This window comes from Ochlerotatus camptorhynchus, unplaced genomic scaffold (genome assembly GCF_037179485.1).
Source record: "Ochlerotatus camptorhynchus isolate MF236.1 unplaced genomic scaffold, CSIRO-AGI_Acam_v1.1 ptg000330l, whole genome shotgun sequence".
NCBI classification, from domain to species: domain Eukaryota; kingdom Metazoa; phylum Arthropoda; class Insecta; order Diptera; family Culicidae; genus Ochlerotatus; species Ochlerotatus camptorhynchus.
In genome coordinates this window covers 9,022,568-9,036,742 of record NW_027040818.1, presented here as the reverse complement: position 1 = coordinate 9,036,742, position 14,175 = coordinate 9,022,568, and the positions used below count along the sequence as shown (strand labels likewise).

At 41.6% G+C, this 14,175-nt stretch overlaps 1 protein-coding gene across 1 annotated transcript in view; it reads right to left on the bottom strand.

The window, feature by feature from the left end:
* Positions 1-14,175, bottom strand: part of RhoGEF64C (Rho guanine nucleotide exchange factor at 64C) — a 670,047-nt gene that overhangs the window by 27,207 nt on the left and 628,665 nt on the right. The window lies entirely within an intron of this gene.

The window sequence follows — 14,175 nt, the reverse complement described above, 5'->3', positions numbered from 1 at the left end:
AATACCCTACAATATGGGTATTTTCGGAGAGGGGATGACGTGTAGAGGCTGGATATCGATTCAAGTCGCCATTTTGGAATCAAAGCTGGCCGGCATCGGTTCAATAAAAACTGTCAAATTCCAAAATATGGATATTGATTTTGGATAGGAAACGACGTGTAGAAATAAGATACCGATGCCAGACTCCATTTTGAAACTGAAGATGGCGGCTTTTGCTTTAACGTAAACTATTAATGGGGACGACGTGTTTAGGCCCAAAATCGATGATTGGCTTTCGAAGGGACATTTAGTGGCTATGGACAGCCTCGTATCAGTTCAGCACAGTTAACGTGGATTTTATGTTTTAGGGTATTTTAGAGCACAAAATCTTGCGATTAATTTGCCTGAATAATGCTTACCAAGCATATGCGTATAATTTGTATAATGTGTAAAACGTATCATTGAGCAAAATGGCAACGTTTCGACTTCCTTTCCCCAAATCTTGGATTTTTGCACTCTGTTCGACATAACTGTCCAATATGCAGAAGCTTTCGAACTCGGAGAGGTGGTGGTTGGATGAAAATATAATGCATATTCATTGTAGATGGGTCCAGTTCGCTAATAATTTCATCTGCTGTAGCCGGTTCATCTCTTATTCACCGTGTTTCTTATCCCCGGCGCACCAAACTTTCCGTGAATTTGTTGAATCTCGGACATGATCTGCAAATCCTCATTGGCGTCTTGCATTAAAAAAAAGAATAAAACTGTAGCTTCTCTTGGCATACTTCAGCTTGAAATTGTTGATGATGCCTTAATCAAGGGGTTGAATCAAAGACGTGATCTTTGGTAGCATGTATAGAATTATTATGTTGGGATTGCTTATGGTGGGCGGATGCAACGGAGCGTTATCAAGAAGTGGCAAAGCATTGAAGCTGCGCAAAACTCCTCCGACTGTGGTGAGAAGCAGTTGTTTATCCAGTCCTCAAATAATTCTCGGATCATCCAACCTTTCTTGTTGCCACGATAATGTCCAGGGAGATTTATTTCCTGTAAATTTCGCTTTATACACCGTTCACATTACAGCCTATATCACGTAATATAGGCTGTATTGCAATGAGCACTCATACATAGGATTTCCAGTGAAAACTAGATGTATGAGTGCTTATGAAAACATGATTGAGTACCCTTGTTTGTACCCATTCGGTTCCGGCATTGTTTTCAGATGCTCTGAGACATAAGATCTTTGAAGTGTTTTTTTTTCTAAAACAGTTATGTTTCATCACACTTGGTTAAGGCAATACTGAACACTTTCAATTTCTTTTTTTTTACCAACGATCAGTGTACTACCTTTCCGGAAATACCCATATCTAAAGTATTTGACAGTTTTTTTTCGAACCGATTGTTACCATCTTGGATTACAAAATGGCGTCTGGCATCGATTTACAGCCTCTACACGTCGTCCTCTATCCAGAAATACCCGTATTGTAGAGTATTTGACAGTTTTTCTTAAAGTGTTGGTCGCCATCTTGGATTTCAAAATGAAGTCTTTCATCGATTTCCGGCCTCTAAACGGCGTCGCCTTTCCGGAAATACCCATATTGTAGGATATTTGACAGATTTTCTTGAACCGATGGCCGCCATATTGGATTCTAAAATGTAGCCTGGAATCGATTTCCGGCCTCTACACGTCTAAAAAAAATGCTCAAGCATGATCAAATGAAGAGATAGACATGCAGTGTTGCTTGCACAGTTGCTTGAAATATTTTTTCTTCAACTATCCTGAAAATTAAAACCATCTATTACTTCAAATAAGACATTTAAAATAATGATCGAGAGAATCTTTCGGGTTGGAAATTATATCGACTTCCCTGGGCATAGAGTATCATTGTGCTTGCCACACAATATACTAATTCATGCATTGGTTGGCTTCGAAAGCTCACAATTAATAACTGTGGAAGTGCATTTAGAACACTAAGTTGAGAGCACGCAATTGGCTAATATCTAGATAGAGCTGGAATTAGGACCTAACAGCTTTTGTAAACAATGCCTACTCTCGATGATTTCTAGAAATTCAAGGCTCGCCTAAGCCAACCAACATCCTCATCGGGTATGGAAAGACTTCCACTATCCGATGGCTAGGTTGGTCTGCGTGGACGTGCCTTGAATTCCTAGAAATCATCGATAGAAGTCATTGTTTACAAAAGCTATTACGCCCTAATTCCAGCTCTATCTAGATATGTACTAAAACAATAAGCTTGAAATGCGAATAAGAAGAAGAAGACCCTTGTTCCCTGATTCGTTCATTTGACCCTATGTAGCCCTCTACTGTCGGGTAAGCCTCGAGTATTCCTACTAGACATAGATAAAAGTGAATTTTGTATCAAAAAGTAGGAGGTTGTTTCCAAGACACGACCGCAGATTTGATGTAGGATTTCGTGCCTCGTTCTCTGATGACAAAATTACGCATTTTCAGCACAAAACGCACGGAATTTTTAGTTTATTAAATAGATAAAAAAAAATCGGAAATCGATTGGAGGAATTTTTTGCTAAAATTTTCCAATCGCGAGATATTCTCGACCAATCTTATAAATTCGAGATTTTTTTGCTTTTTCCTAGCGTCCTGGAGAAAGGGTTTGGGAAAGCGCTTTTTGCAGGAAATCGGTGATAATTTTGATCACCAATGCTTCAGTTGGACATTTATGAAATTTTCAATAGTGACCTTTTGAAAATTGATAGAATGTTCATTTTAGCAGATTCGTAGAAACAAATCCAATCGATTGGCTCGTTTAGAATTAAAATCCATCCGATATTGACAGAGTTATAAGTGGTCAGAACCTGACCACTTTTCGTAACGGGGTCGATTTTGGATTTTTGAAATTGCACCCCCAATCAAGCATGGGAAAATTCATTCACTCGCGCGAGTGCCACAGAATAAAAATAGCCATCCTCACCTACAAACAGATTGCCGAACGAGTGTAAATTTTTCCAACGAAGTGACTCTGCAGGTCGACTCAGAACTCACAGCAGTAGAAGGAAAGAAGGATATACTGAAAGGCAACCGAACAATTTTCTCTACCGAGGGAGAACCAGATTGAAAGTGTAAGATCCGAATGCGAACGATTTAAATAGCCGAGTTAGATAGTTTTTGGCTCACTGATTTAAATCAGTTGAATTGGCCACAAGCATTTTACGGTATTTGCTTGACACTTATATTTATGTGTTGCAGTTTAACCGTTTCTCCATATTAATAGCAATTTAAATGTGTCAATGTATGTTTAAAGCTAGAAAATAAAAAGTGATTCTTTCTGCAAAATTCTCATTCAGCTCACTCAGCAGAATGCAATCGTAAAAGGCTCAGCATGGCAAAAATAATAAAAGAGAAATCGTCCACTCTACTTCACTCAGAATCAGTCATGTTGCGCTCAGCTGTCTGTTTTGCACAATTCTGCGTTCATCGAAGAAAATAGAATCAATGCGAATACGAACGAAATTAGTGCGGCTCTCACAAGCTGCTGTTCGTTTTTAATGTTGTTTGCGTGTGAGTGAGTAGTAAATGCAAAATGAAACGATTTTTCCCATGTTTGCCCCCAATATGTTGCCGAAAGACGTAATCCTACGTCAAAAATTAACAATGACATATCGGCTCCGTCAAGCTAACGTGATTGATAATATTCGACTAGTATTAGTACAAGACACTGAAGAACTCTGCACTTTGTAGACGAAATACGCGTATCTGTGAAGGATAAGCAAATAAGATAGTGGAATTAAATAGAAATTACTAATCCTTCTCTCTCTGTATACAGATATTTCACTAAGACGCCCACATTTAGCAGTATTCACTCAAAATCGCAAAACTGTAGGTCGCTCAAAGACTGAGTAAAATTGTCTACGCTTTCTTCAAAAAATTACCGGAATATGAGGATAATCGGCGCAAACTTTACTCAGTCTAGGACACTGAGTTAAACCTCTCTCGATTTTCGATTGGCGAAAATTTTACCCAGTCTAAGAGTGATTTTAGGTTTCGCGCGGAAGCACTTGACGCATTCGTGGATGACTTGTCTAGTCAGTTACCAGATGCTTGTAGGCCAGAACTGCTCTCGGACGTTGGAAACTACTTGTTGCTGACCGGCATGGAAATGCTTCTGATGATAGTAAGCTACAACTGCTCGTGCGAAGGGATGCCGATGATCCAGGATGTAGGGATGTTTCCGACGCTCCGATACAGCAGCGTTCTTCAGCCGGCCGCCAACGCAGAGTAAGCCTTCAGTAAGTTGCGGATTGAGTGGAGGTATTCTGGACGAATCTTGCACCTGACCACTCTTGGAAAGGTCTGATAGTTCCTGGGGAAAACTTTCTTGCTGTGACAATTTCACGAGAGCCTTGATCGCATTGCCGTACTCTTGGGAAGTGATGTAGCCCACCTTCCTGCAGAGTTGATTCACTGGAGACGAATTCCATTTAAACCGTTGAATGTAGACAGTCAGTCGCACAAGATCTACCAAAGACGATCGAAGGCCGAAAATTTCACTCGGACTGACGGTTGGAAGGGTTGCTGCAATGGCTTTACTCTCCAGATCGCTATGTTCTCATCGATTTCTAGCACTTTGGGCCAGTACTACTGATCTAACTTCAGCCAGCAAGGCCCGTGAAACCAGCATGGTTCGTACTGCAGCTGCACTGGGGTCATGCCTCTTGAAATAATATCCGCAGGATTCTCCTCTCCTGCGACGTGATTCCAAATTTCTCCCTTCGTTATATGTTGGATTTCGGAAACACGGTTTGCCACAAATTGCGACGACGAAAGCCAGCAAATGACGATGGTTGAGTCTGCCCAAAAGAAGCATTTGGCAGTAACGTTGATGCTGTTGACTGCTGTTTTCTCGTAGAGGTGCGCTAGGAGCAATGCGGACGATAGTTCCAGGCGAGGAGTCGATAATGATTTATTATTTTTCTTCAAATTTTCGAGTGGAGCTACTCGAGATTTGGAGGTCAGAAGATGTACTGCCACGCTTCCATCTATAGCTGTAGTGCGAACGTATACGCATGCTCCGTACGTTTTGTTCGAGGCGTCACAGAAGCCATGCAGCTCTACTGCTACGACGATACGGCCTATTCCAATCCCGTCTAAGCTTGCTAAGTTCCGCCTGTACTCTCGCCAGTACTCCTGTAACTGCAGTTCGAGTGGATCATCCCATCCACAGTCTTGCTTCCAGAGATCCTGCAGAAAGATCTTCGCCTGAATTATTACTGGTCCTACCAGTCCCAGAGGGTCAAACAGTCGGGACGCATCTGATAGGACACAACGCTTCGTTATCTTCGTTGACTCATTCCACATCGACGAACTGAATCGAAAGGAATCTGTGCTTGGTTCCCAGGTTAAACCCAGCGTTTTCACAGACGAGCTCGAAGAATCTAATTCTAAAATCGAGCGTTCGTCCCTCAAATCCACCGGCACCTCTGACAGCAATTCCTTGCTGTAAGAATTCCACTTTCGTAACGAAAATCCATGCTGATTGCAGTAACTCTATCATTTCCTTGATGAGCACCTTCCCTTCCTCAATGTCATCTACGCCTGACAACATATCATCCACGTAGAAGTCCTTTCTAAGGACCTTTGCAGCAGCTGGGTGCGAATCCTTGCCTTCATCGGCCAAGCGTTGGAGACATTTCGTAGCCAAGTAAGGTGCTGATGCAGTGCCGCAGGTAACTGTATTGAGAACGAATGTCCGAATGGGTTCTGTGACGCCATCTCTCCAGACGATTTTATGCAGCAGACGATCCAGTAAACTCTGCAACACCATCCGATACATTTTGGCACCGTCTCCTACAAGAGCGAATCGATGTGTACGGAAACGGAGAGTGATATCCACTATCATGTCTTGAACTACGGGTCCCACCATTAGTCCATCGTTGAGTGAAATGCCACTGGACGTTTTGCAAGAAGCGTCGAATACTACTCGCAGCTTCGTCGTCGTGCTGTCAGGCTTCAAAACGGCGTGGTGAGGCAAGTAGTAGGACGGGGCACTCGAATCTTCTTCGAAAATTTCCTGCATATGACCCATGGCTGAATATTCGTGCATGAAATCTGCCTTTTCAGTTCTGGATTCATCGAAAAACGACGCTCTATTCCCATAAAACGCTTAATTGCAGTCGATCTGGACTCACCGAGCTGCTGGATAATCGCCTCCTTCTTCGGTAACGTGACCACGTATCTCCCTTCTTCATTCCTGACCGTTGTCCTATCGAAGAATTCTTCGCATGCTGATTCCTCGACTGATAACGTACTGGTGGATTGACAAGTTTCAACTTCCCCGAAACTTCGAAAGCTGATCTTGAATCTGCGCTGTTGAACAGATTAGAGTGTACGATGCGCCTACAGGATTTAGGAATACAACCGGAAACAATCCAACCGAATACGGTGGTCTGAAGCGTCGGGCCATCTTCGGTCGCCTTCTGCCTCTCCTCCTTCAGCAGCTCCAAGAAATATTCCGCTCCGATGATGATGTCGATGGGTCCTGTCTCAAAGAACTTAGGATCAGCTAGATGCAGACGATCGGGAAGATTCCACGTCGTGATGCGGAAACTTGCGGTTGGAAGTGACACAGTTAGCTTCGGCAACACGTGGAACTGCATCTCTTCAGTGAATGATGAAATATCTTGCGATCTTGTGCAAATTTGAGTGAACGGAGCCCATCTATGAGGCAGATTAAACAGCCGTGTGGACAATTTGATTCAGATTTCCCGCGCTACGCGGCGCTAGAGTGCAACGTTAACTTCTGGATAGTTGCTATCTTTGGTAAACTTGGCAGGAAAACCAAGGCCGGACCATACGGACCAGTTAGAAAGTTGCTTCCTTCGGCAAAATTTGTCAAATGACAAAGGCCTTTCAGATGGTGGACAGTTTCATTTGAGATTCTATACGCGACACGCCGCTAGTGTGCTTATGAAACGCTTGTTCTTGCTGCATTTTGAGGTCCTGATATTTAAGAAAATTGAGGCTGTCTGGGCCTTCCGCATTGTTTGCAGTTTGGTGAATTTTCTGCACATCCGAGGTCGAATAGACGTATGTTTTTTTGTTATTTTCGAAAATGTTTAAACCTTCTGCCAACCGCCCACATTTCGCGTTGAAGTTCATAGGACACAATTGAAGCAGTGTTTGGACCAAGCTCCTCTGAAGGAAGATTATAGTCAGCTACGAAAATATACTCCTTTTTGCCTTTTAAAACAATTTTACCAAAGACGCAGTGTATTTGAACATGAATTGAAAAATGCAATAAAATTCAAGTATTATCCCTTGCCAGTCATCCCGCGTCGTTGAATTGGTCCATTCGCCGTAAAACCAAAGCCATAAGAAACATAATACGAACTGCCATCCGATCGAATTGACATCCCACTGGAGCGCCAATCGAAGTCAATTGTCTCCCGTGCTTCCTTTCGTTTCGATGCGCAGACAAAAAAAATGTCTCGTCTACCGCCGTAGTAACCCCAAGGGATCCCAGGTGGAACGGTTCTCCTTTACGAATTCCTGCAACCGAAGGCAACGAGACAAAGGAGGACATCGGAATAAATTGAATGAAAGCGGGAAAAGAATTGAAAAAGAAATTCGAATCAAAACTTTCCGATTAGATTACTGTCACTGAGAAGGGGGGGAGAGAGGCTACAAGATAAGGATTGTCGTCGGCCACCTACTCTGGCAGTCCTGTTCGGCTTCCGCCGCAGCGGGAAACAAGCGAATCGTAATAAAGTCTGCGAAATAATCGAATTGAACGGAATATAAACTCCGCTATGTCTGCAATAAAGATTATGAGTTCATTTCGAAGTGTCCGGGGCAAAAATGGCAGTGGCGTGTGTTCTAGTTTTTTTGTATGCCCCAGGAAAGAACGTGCCTTGCGTTGAAATGAGCCCAGTAGTAGGATGGTAAACGATTGAAGCGATAAAGTTTTTGAATCTCGGTGGACATGCAAAGTTGGTTGGAAAATTTGACCACCCATGATCCGTAAGTGGTATGGGAAATTTTCCAATTATTTCTTCAAACTTACCAATCAGCTCGATGATTGACAGTGATTATGTCGTTTTCAATTGTGGCATTGAGTTCAGTGTGAGCGAAACAGTTATTCATCGCAAAGGATCATCGTCAGTACTTAGTCAAATTCGATCCGGAAACCTGCTTGCGTGTCAAACTTGAAGCGTTTTTGTCAGACACGCAATCATTTGACTACTTCTAATCAATTTGAAATATCGATGCTTTTATTGCTTACCCTCAATTTCAGTACCGAAGTTAGGGAGTTTCCCTCAATTTCTCTGCACGGGAAACAAGTTCACCGGTATCTGTATGCAGAGAAATTCATCGTTCCCATCAACGACAAGGAACAAAGATTGATTCCCATTGACACATTGTTTTCCTTATGAATCACAGTTGGATGTAAACTTGCCACCAGCAGAGTGCAATGTTAAGACAGCGATAAGAGAAATATTCCTGAACAAACATTTGTCTTTGCTGAATGATCCCCGACACAAACACTCATTCTCGCAAATGGAAACTGAAACTTTTAAATGGAACACAGGGACCTAGTCTTTAAGAATGGCTTCCGTACACAAAGATTCTGATTACAAGTCGAATACTAGAAGATCTGATTTAAAAAAATCCCAGCTCCCATTCAATATAACGATATATAGCGGAAACATTCAGCGCTCCGATCCGTTTCATCCCTTTCTCCGATCTCCATTCCATTCCTTATCTTTACAATGTTGAATCAAAACGATTCCGAGCAGAAAATCCTCACAGTCACAGAGATAAAGCAACCAACTGAAACAACATCATTTATTTCAATACTGCGCTAGGTCCTTCCACCCGTCCCGTCAAACCCTCGTTCTCCGGTTCCAACAATTCGGTCCAGTTTTCCGTTTCAGCAAAGACAATGACAGAAAAAGGATTGTCTTATCAGACGGACGATAAGAGACCGATCCTATAGATCTTCCCAGCAGTCGGTGTTTCCAAACTTGAATCCGGATCCGGAAAACCGGGAATGCAACCGGGCAACACGCTTTGTCGGGGCTGAAGAGTTTGAAAATTGAGACACATTGAAGTCGCTCACCCTGCTGGGAAGGGAAAAGCATACGACGCTCTTTCTCTACCTTGCTCTGCGTTCGGTTCGATGCTGAAGGAAACGAGATGAATCAGAAAGGACGAAAGGGGCTCCGGGAAAACGATAAAACAGTTTTACATCATAATAAATCAATCAATTTAATGCCTTGTTGCAACCGGTTGCGTTGAAACATGCGAATCACAGGTAACATGGATTGATCGGTTTCGAAGCAAACAAGGAGACGACTGAAGTGGTTTCGGGTTGACTGCGTCCGAAGATTGTGAACGACGGAGGCGGAGAATGTTATTGAATATATTGGATGATATGAGTTCTGGAAATGTGTTGCTATTATTGGCATGGACTAGCATCAAGAGTTTTCAGTTTAAGATGCTATGAACAATGAGAATTTCATTGCTGAACCTCGTCATTTCGATAAAGGTTCCAATCCAGAAGGTATGTACTTTATTGAACATAACAATGTCACTTATGAAGAGCTTTGAGTGTGTTGGTTTATTTTCCTTAAATACCGTTATAATTGCTTATATTTTGACAGATACGCGTATTTCGTCTACTACTTGCAGACTAGACGAAATACGTGTATCTGTCAAAAGATATGCAATTATAACGGAATTTAAAGGAAATAAACCAACACACTCAAAGCTCTTCATATAGGGATTCCGTTAAGAGGTTCGACAAATTTTTAAAAGAATGTCACTTAATTTATCAATTAATATCCTCGAACGTGCAAAAGTTTCCAAAGACAAATAAAACACAATCCATAATTTGAAATAGAAACAATGGACAGTCGAAATTAGAAATTAGAACTTTTTGGAATTCGCAAGGGTTGTAGGACAAAAGGTCGAAGGCCAAAAGCTGATACAAATGTTAATACTTCCGGCGTCGTTGTAGCCCACTTCTACCTGGAGCTAATTCCAAAAAGCTCCTCTACCTTGTCTCTACTGTTTCCGCTGCTTGGGACTAGAAAGGTAGGCAGCGAATTTAGAAGAACTAAAATGCCAAAAAAGTAACGAGTGACACTAACTACTTTTAACAAATCATATTATTAAAAATATTTGTAGTGCATTGCTGATTTTTGGAGTAGTGTTAAGCTAAAATAAGGTTTGTCCAATCTTTAGATCAGCTTACTTATTGAGGTTGAATTATGGGGATACAATTAGCTTCATGCACTACTAATCAACTATATATTCAGCCTGCTGTTAATCAGCTTTGTACACCTCAAATCAGCCAATAATCAGCTTCTGTTCTTACTGTTCAGCTTGAATTGTTTCTTGGAGTGGTCTATGTACAACAGTTATTCAAACTAAGGCTGAATTAAAATCGATTGAGCAACACTTGTTGAGCATCAAATTGTTACCTGGGAGCTTTAGTTCACTAGTACCAGCGCACCAGCACAGATGTAAACACCCAAATAGCGGTGGGTGAACAGAACTACTCGCCATTCATGTAGGGTAGAACAGGAGGAAAACAGCCCAAAATGGACTCCAGGCAAACGCCCGATTTGATTTTTTGCGAAATGAGCACCCATAGTTTTATGAAAACTATGCAATCTTGAATTGAATTAGAAATGCAAAACACTTCTGTTCTTACTGAAAGATCTATTTTTATATAAAACTATTCATTATTTATTCAAAATATGTATTTATTTTTTTTGTTTATTTAGAAGATTTTCAGCCGCAGGCTGGTTCATCTCCTAGTTTCAAAATATGTAAATAAATTGACTGAGAAATGATACTTGATTCTCAAGTGGTGAAATAATTATAATGTAGGAGCGCCACGAAATAAGCTTTCACAAGCGTTTTAATGTGTGTATCTGCTTTTATTTTGAACTGGAACATTCTTTCGACAACAGCCCTCAAATTTGGCACCCTTTTCATTTTGCTTTATTACTATAATTACTAAAATAACGTGTTTTGCATTTTTTGCTGATTAGAGGCGAAATGATCATGGTCTATTTCATCATCTAACCTCAAATGTCTCTCAGCTGGCTTGACAGCTACGTTGTTTACCTACGACAGTTCTTATTTACAGTGATGGTGCGAACATATAAAAACATCCGGGAGGCAAAATTGGTCGGAAATGGCCTTAAAAGCGGACATGGCCACTATCAAACGAGCCGGAACATCCACAAAACGAACGGCAAAGGACCATAATATTCCGAGACAGACGCTAGCTCCTGAGATAACCTCTGCGACACGTTTGCAAGGCTTCAACGGGGTAGCGGTCAATGAGTTTTCGATGTTTTGATTCGCGAGTTGGGAGGAACCAAATTTAGTGCAATCAGGACTTTCAACGTTGACGAAACATCTGTAGTTACCGTAAGTTGTGCGATATTTATTTCCATGAGCTGAGTATTCACATTCCTTCATTTACTATATTTTTGTTAGGTTCAAACGAAAATATCTAAGGTGTTTGCCTTGAAAAGCCGACGTCAAGTAGGATGAATGATTTCTGCGAAGAGAGGACTACTGTTCACAGCATGCATCTGCGTATCAGCTTCTGGACAGATACTTCCGCCAATGCTGATCTGCCCCAGGGCTCGATTGACGGACAACCTGAAGAATGGTGCTCCTCCGGACACAATATTTGTTTGCAACTCGTACGGTTGGATGACGGTGAAGGATTTCAACACTTGGTTCGAGCATTTCGTAAAGCACACACGCTCGATAACCCTGTGCTTCTTCTGTTGGATGGGCATAGCTATCATAACCCATCTTCATCGAGAGAGCACGTGAGTGCTTTGTCCGAGTTGTGTGCTCGCCTCCACACTGCAGCCACAAGCTGCAACCACTCAACATATTTAGACAGCATCTTATTTCCAAAAATATCGATATTGATGGGTATTTGACAGTAATACCCACTTTTTCTTAAACTGTAAGCCTTCATCTTGAATTTCAAAATGGCGTCGCATATCAACTTTCGACCTCTAAACTTCACCGCGATTCCACAAATACCCATATTGATGGGTCGGCATCAGTATTTCCCACTTTTTTTTTAACTGGAAGCCACCATATTGAATTTTAAAATGGCGTCACATATTGTTTTCCGGACTCTAGACGTCACCCCGATTTCAAAAATACCCATATTGATGGGTAAACAAACCACCCGACAATGATAAATTCGACATCCACGTTCACAGATCTTTTGCGCATGCGCTTAAATTAACCGAGTGAACAATCAATAGGAAAACAGTGCGAATTTTAATCGAATAGCTTCGCTTCAATGCGAAAGTAAGCTCGTTTGACAATAGAAGACGAAATGAACAAGAATCAAGCCAATACAAACAGCACGAAAACTGATCTAAAGAGGTTCTGTTGATGTTGAAGGGGATATACTCGAAGAGAAGATAGAATGACTTTCAATTGAAAGTGATGGTTGACAGCTTCGTCGTCACTTGACGATTTTCAATTGAAAGTGACTTCGTTGGGCCCTGTTCGTGAATCCTTACATTCATGAAACAACTACAAGCACTTTGAACACTTTGGCCAAGTTTCTCCGTCGTCAGAAGAACTGAAACAGCTGCCACGATGTTGTAATTTTTTAGGATTGATCATGTAATTTTTCTGGATTTTCGTTCATTTTGGTCGAGCTTGCCTTCAATTGGGGGTTTCAGAATGATTGGCAGATTGGGTCTGCTTGTTTTCTGACAAACGTCAGTTTGCTCGTTTGTTTTTAAAACCTAGCTCAGGTTGAGGTTCGCACTGACAAAAAGTTCGGTTTCGCATAATAAACGAATTCGCTATTTGAAAGAGCTCCAAAAGGATCATCGGGTGTTGAATTCAATGGAAACGGTTCAGGTTTGGTCTTAGGGGTCTGCATAGTACCTAGCAATGGGCGATCTTGGATCGAAACACAAAATATCGGTTCTTTTGGATCGATTAATCGATTTTTTGAATCGATCTCAAACACCACAAAAATCGACTGGATCGATCTTTTTCATTCGATTTTTGTTTCGATTCAACAACAACAAAATTCAGTACATTTGCATTTGCAATTTAATATTGACATGTACCTGTAGCCTTCAGCTCACGTTCCGGCAGTTAAAATTGTGTCTGGGCAGATCTATAGTACCGAAAGAGTATACGATTATTGCACACATCTGTCCCCCCCACCAAAACCAACCTGTGCCTGTGGGATATTCATGACGAACTGGTAAAGAAAGTTATTAATCTACATATGTACAAACATATAAACATGTACTAGTGTACATTCCTGTACTACACTATGTTTGTTTTGATTCGCTATGAAAGTGTGACAGATAAAATGAGGGGTTCGCGAATTTTCCTATGTTTCGAGGGGTGCATCAATTAGCTTGGGACCGAAGATAGTACCAGAGCTGAGCCAAAAAGTTGAGTCCGTTTCTTCGGGATCTTCTGGTCTTAGAGTTACCTCTATGGTTATGCTCCCTTATGCAGAAGAGAACATCCCAAGCAACATTGCTAGTTTTATCGAGGTTTTAAAGCACTCTACAAATCTAAATCATTGTCTACAGAACCCTCATAAAACCAGAAATGTTACTTGGGATTCCTCTTATAAAGGGTGATACGGTCAAAATTTGGTCAATATCAACTTGACGTATTTCTTTCAATTTTGCATTTAAAAAACCTGAACACCCCTCATTTTAAAGGTGTGTGTGTGTAGAATGTTGCTCCTATTTTGATTTTGGAATTCACTCTTCAGTTGTCAAAATGCCGTCCAAGCAAGAAGAGCAGCGTATCAAAATTTTGCTCGCGCATCGCGAAAATCCGAGCTACTCGCACGCAAAGTTGGCAAAATCGCTAAAAGTTGCCAAATCAACCGTTACAAATGTAATTAAAGTGTTTGGGGAACGTTTGTCGACAGCCAGGAAGTCTGGATCGGGGGAAAATCGAAAACCGGAAGCCGCTGAGACGACAAAGAGAGCTGCCGGTAGTTTCAAGCGAAACCCTAACCTCTCTCTCCGAGATGCCGCAAATAAGCTGGGTGTATCGTCTACAACCGTGCATCGAGCCAAAAAACGAGCCGGACTATCGACTTACAAGAAGGTAGTGACTCCAAATCGCGATGATAAACAAAATACAACGGCCAAAGCGCGATCCCGGAGGCTGTACAC